We start from the raw sequence: 5988 nt of genomic DNA on the forward strand, positions 1-5988 counted from the left end.
ACAGAAGGCCTGAGAATACAGTACGGCAAATACCTAACACACGCAGCAGCAGAATGGAGAGTTTGCACGTCAAAGCGGACCGAACGCCGAAACACGTGCAAAACAACGATAAAAAAAGCCTAGACACGCCGTTCGTCCGCGAAGTAAGGGCGTCAAAGTCGATCAAGCACCGAAACACGTGCATAAAAAGCCCCCCCCCCCCGCCCAGATATATCGGAGAAGAAAAAAAAAAAGCGGACCCAGACGCGCTTTTCATCAGCCATACACTTAGTAGCACGCTTCACCGTGTAGTTTGAGGGCAGAATGACAAATCTGCGCCATCCGCGCCCGCACGACAAGTGTGGCGCTAGTGTAGCAAACGATGTAAGTTACAAAGTAATTTTTATTCAGTGTTTATGTTGACTGGCACTAAATAAAAATTACACTCAACTTTTTATATTTATTTATGAGTTTTAGTGTACCTCAGTTTTTTTTTATAATTGTATTAGGAGAACACACTGAAATTATTGCGCTGACGCCTGTGCTGCCACTACTCGACGTTTTTTTTTTTTTTTTTCGGCGGAACTAGGTTCGCATTCGCACTACTTACTCATTTTCATATGGTCTGTGGTTGGCGAGCACATGGACGTGCGAGCTTATGAGCTATGTTTTGATCGTGTGTGTGTGTCGCAGATTTGCGTTTCTACTTATTCGTGATGAAGGTTAGTGTATATTTATCTTTATGGAGCGCGAAGTAGTTGTGGATTTTGCTGCTGGGTGGAACAAACACATCGTAAACACGTCTTCAGCTATCTGCAAGCCTGTTCGCTCGTCGGACAAAGGACCGAGCATGCATCAGCGTGCAGGTGAGTGGCATTTCCAGCAACATTTAATGCTCTTACAATACATTGTTGAGTGGTTGCGCTATTGAAAGAGAAATGATTTGCTCTTATTCACCGTATCCATTGCTAGCCGTATTGGACTAAATTACCTCTATTACCGCCTGCTTACCCTCTTGCTTCCCCTGTCACCACTGCAGTGCCAGTGTACTTTTGCAGTTAAAAGTTCATTTCCGCAACACTACCTCGCTTGAAAAAACATTGGGGCGGGGTTGTAGCTGCATTCATACTGGCACTTTTCTACCATTGGCTTTATGTAATGTTAACGGCTGAGTGTTGGGGCCTTGGGCCGCATTTTTTAGAGATGTGAAGTGTATGTAAATCAGTAAGTGAACAAATCATTGTCGCATCACTTCACTGGCATAGCCAGGCGGTTGCGCACAGAATTTTTTTAGGCCGGGCGTAGGGAGCCCAAATTGACGACCATATTTGCTTGCCCGGCCTATTCAGATAAGCGGACCCCCTCCCCCTCCCCGCACGCCTAAAAAAAAAAACTGCCCACATCACTGCGTCACTTGCTTCACCTCTGCGCTGAACGTACTATTTTATAAGCGCACCATCAAGCGAGCAGTTTACATATTGACAGAACAATTGGAGGAGGAATGACCCAAATCTTTCAGATTTTTTTAGTGATGCAAAACCTTAGCAAAACTGAATACTGTAAAAGACAATCATAAATGCTGTATGTTCTCGTTAGTGCTGTCATTATTCTGCATCATGAAATCTTTATGCGCTGTGAAAACTTGGCATGCCGTTGAAGTCACATATCGACGTTAATACCAATCGACGAAAATTTCGACAACCTCAATAACGCCGTTTGGGATTTGCCGCATGCACATAATTAGGCTGATTCCCACTTGGCTGTTCTTAACCTGACTTCACTGCTACCAAATGAAACAATATTTGATGCATGTCTTTTACTTTTTTTTTCAGGGATATGACACAAATTTGGTTATACTGCAGATAAAGATGCTCCCAACGATGCTAAAGTACAGAAAGCAAGTGAATTTTGGTAAGTGCAGACTTTTTGTACTACGTATATGAAAGCATCGCTTTTTAGGGGCAAACTGTGCATGTGTTGGCCAGAGAATAGTTCATTATGCCACATGGTTACACTGGCACTGACAATTCGACGTGGCTCCGCTGGCCCGTGTGTGTGCTCACACTGTTACCGTTAAGATAAAATGTTTTTGTTTTAATTGCAGGGATTGCTGTTTGTACTAAAAAGCCAACTGCCAAGATTTGTTTACGCTGGTACTCCTAAAAGTATGCTTTCCCTATTTACATGGATTTTGGCTTGCACAAAGCATAACACTTGGGCCTAGATTCACAAAGCTGTCCATGCGCAGGCCTTCATAACAGCGTTTCTTGACTTGCCTTTACCCTGTTTTCTGCAGATGTTTCGTGGGTTTAAAAGTGCCACAGCATGTTGACCTCCCCCACTCTGAAATATTCGCGTTCAAAGTTCCGCAAGAGTGGGCTTAACTTTCTTGTGCACCTCTTTGCTAGTCCAAGATACTGAAGTGTTATGCTCTTACTAGAGGTGGCAGTGTTTCTAATGTTTGTATTTCCATCACATTGACCAAGTATGCGATCTTGGCTTGACTGGTAGCAAATCCTCAACAAATGTCTTTGTGGCACATGTAGAAGGCAGTACAAAATAAATAGGCAGACATTCACACCGGGAGCTAACTTCTAATAATGCTTTTTTTTGGAAACCATGGTGTGCTTATTCAAATTTGTCTAACAAGCAGTAACCTGTTTGGCTGTGAACCAACAAGACGTTGAACTCATTAAAGCTTCACATCTTGTTGCTCTCAAATATATATGCATTGGCAAGCTATCTGTGACACTGTCAAACAAAGAATCAGAATATCTGTGCATGCCTTAAGATATATTGCTTCGTTTACATATCTCGTGGCTGTGACTCGTCAACCGAGTGAACAAATGCACCCTAGTTTTCTAAATTTAAAGCATTTTTTGAAGGTTGCACGGTCTACATTTATTTGTCTATAGTTTTGTCCAGCCGTTTGCGTCAGGTACAAAGAAATATACTGAAGATTATCATGTAGCCTCTGCAAATGGTTGCTTTCAAGCAGGCTTTGCATGCTTGGCTTGTGCCTACAGGTATTGCACAATTCAAGACGCAGCAGCGTATGATAGAACAGTAGAATCGAGAGCAACTATGTGCACGAGCTAAATAAGTATTTTAACATGAGCGGACAGTACGTGTTATTTGCCACACACATGACCTCATTTAGAATGCCCATTGGTGAATGGGCTCATAGAAATGTCACTCAGCTGTGTATAGGAAACAAGTTAACTGAACCTAAGGGCATCTTCAACTGCTAAAAATATGCCTTGTTGAGGTGCTGCACATTTTCTTCCAGAATATTGCTGTCTGAGACATCATGTGAAGAGCGTCTACCACATCAGCATTTATATGGCTTGCCAAGTAACGTTTGGCCGAACCTTCCTTTTTTCACATTTCGTTTTTCAGTAGACATCCTAGAATGTAAGCGCTGCTGCAGTGTGTGTGACTCATTGTTATGAATTGATTCTGGCATGTTTAACCTCACACTTCTATTTTTTTTTTCTTGCAGCAATGAGATGCTTCACATATGCCTGCGGTGACGTTCTGCTGCGCTAGCCTGATGGAAACACCAGCTGCGAAACTTGAGTTCTTCAGAATTGGAGAAGTTGCCCTTCTCTCACCAATGATGACACAGACTGCCCGATGCTAGAAATTCAAGATTGTTTTTCCACGGATGACGCAGAAAACCTTTGATGTATTATGGTGTTTGTTTAGTGCTGGCTGTGGTGTGGCGAAGTCTACTTTTACGTGTGGTCACACGTCGCCTCATAAAAAGAACAATAAAGCATTTATTTTCCTTTCAATATTGTCCACTTTTTGTGTTAGAAGCACCCAAGCAGTGCTCTTCCAAAGAGCTCTCGCCATGTGTTAAGCGTGTGACAAGCATACTCGAGATAAATACTCATTTCCCCAAGGAGTAACTGCAAGCATGTGCAGTTGGTTTTCAGAGAGTAACTGCGAACACGTGGGAGGAACGGTAAAGAGTAACTGTTGCTCTTAGAAGAGCAACTGGTGGAAGTAATGGTTGGTCGGCAGGGAGCAACTGGTGGGAGTAACTGTTGGTCTGCAGGGAGGAACTGGAGGGAGCAACTGTTCATCCCCCGAAGGAGGAACTGAAAGGAGAGCAACGGTTCCTCCCTCTGCAGTTACTCCGTTTAGGAGAGTAATGGGAGTGGCAATGCAATTGCTCCCTGAAAGGAGCAACCCCTATACCCCTGTTGCTCCGTTTTGGCTTAGAGTGCAGTATGCTCACTCACAGCGATCAAAAATGCACGGGCACATGCTGGACCTGTTATCTACTAACCTCGTATATGTTGGTGCTGTTGGTCGGATGACATCGGTCGCATTTCCCTTGTGCTTCCTTTTTTTTATTGCGATCAATTATATGGATTCTCTCAGCTAGATTTTACCGCCGTCGTCAGCGTCATGCACTGTATATGTATACGTACTTATATATGAAAACGCAAAAAAGAAAAAAAATCCAGAAAAAAAAGCACTCCAGCGCGCGGAATCGAAAGTGGGACCTCTGAGTCGTGAAAGCGAGGCGTCAACCTCTGAACCACCCCAGCGAATGTTCTTCACCGTTCAAACGGCAAGCTATTTATATCTACCACTTATTGCTGCTGCGTTTTTGGCATCACCAGAAATATGGCGCAACGAGCGCACGTCGCCACATCGCGCAGCGGCGCCCGCTGTAATCTCCGCGTACTTTGCCCCGCTTAGAGAAGGGGAGCGACGCTCCCTCGCATGTCCTTGTCTCGCGAAGGCGAGGAGGGGAGGCTCATACGGCTTGGCTTGCCTCGGGCTTTACGTGGAATGATTCTGCTGTAGTTACCGGGCGCACACAGGTCACTGCAATCATTGCAGTCTCCATTCGCGAAAAGCGCGTGCTTTTGAGACTCAGCGAAGTAACAAATGAGACGCTAATTCACGTGCACCCGTACCTGTGAGTACGTTTCGTGCGTAATTCGTGCGTGAGAAACGCGGGGCACGTTTCGATCTGCTTTCCATTTTTCGCGTGACCTTTCAAATTGTTGCTATCGAATTCATTGCTTAGCCTTAGCGGCAAAGCTGTGACATTTTTCTTCGCTCACTACGAGGGAAGCGAAACATTCTCTGGCCTTTCGCGTGTGAACCAGTACACAAAGGCACAGAGCAGCCTGTCTTAGTGGCAATAGAACAGATCTCGATCAACAACACGTCAAGAAGAACGTGTTTACACCGCTGTTCCCGCGCTAGCCTTTGCGTGCCACCCGAGACTTTCGAACCAATATGGCCACCAGACGGCATGGTGTCTTTCAAAAGGTGCCTGCACCCCGGAAGCGGAGGCGCACGCACATGCATTGCTCAGACACCAGTGTCGTTTACCAGCTTTACAATAACCAATTCACTATGCGCAGTCAGTAAAATGGGCGATGACATCAGCAGCCCACTCACGGTGTCCTGTAGCTCAAGCTTCAGTCCCATCTTTTGCAGGTCGATGCCAAATGAGCGCAACGTCTCGGAAAGCTGCTCGCGCCGCATCTCCGGATTCTCCGGAAGTGCGGTCGGCAAATCTGGAAGATTTCGTGCTTCGTCCTGCTGTAAAAAGGAAAGACGAGCGCCACGTAGTTACCGCAGAGATCGTCAATTTACAACTGAGGGTCCTCGATGCTGCGACCTGTAGTGATACGCATGTGTAAAGTCTTGTAACAAGATGTACACTTGACGTAGATAGCTTAAATCGATTTGCAAATGATTCTTACGACTCGCTTCACCGTCGAAACCATTGCAGGGTTAATTTAACTTTAACAGAACAAGAAAATGAAGTGAATGCTTAACGAAATGCGCGCGCTCAAAAAAAAAACCAAAAATTTGCGCAAGAGTATTAAATTGACCATTGAGTTCGAAAAAACATGGAGGGGGGGGGGGGGGGGAGTTCGCACTAGCCGCGTGAAGCTTAACAAACAGCGAAGCTGGATTATCTTAGGAGCTTATCGTGTCCTCTCTAGCTGTAGGTCTTTCTTTGACGTAGTA

At 45.1% G+C, this 5988-nt stretch overlaps 1 long non-coding RNA gene across 2 annotated transcripts; it reads left to right on the top strand.

Moving 5' to 3' along the window:
* The first annotated feature begins 620 nt into the window (after positions 1-620).
* On the top strand, positions 621-3776 carry LOC142782201 (uncharacterized). Of its 2 annotated transcripts, XR_012888399.1 has the most exons (4): positions 621-845; positions 1812-1890; positions 2084-2144; positions 3482-3776. It is a non-coding gene; the product is annotated as an uncharacterized LOC142782201 (long non-coding RNA). The 2 variants fall into 2 exon arrangements; XR_012888398.1 differs by lacking the exon at positions 2084-2144.
* The last annotated feature ends 2212 nt before the right edge of the window (positions 3777-5988 follow it).

Source organism: Rhipicephalus microplus, chromosome 2, assembly GCF_043290135.1.
Source record: "Rhipicephalus microplus isolate Deutch F79 chromosome 2, USDA_Rmic, whole genome shotgun sequence".
In the NCBI taxonomy this organism is placed as follows: domain Eukaryota; kingdom Metazoa; phylum Arthropoda; class Arachnida; order Ixodida; family Ixodidae; genus Rhipicephalus; species Rhipicephalus microplus.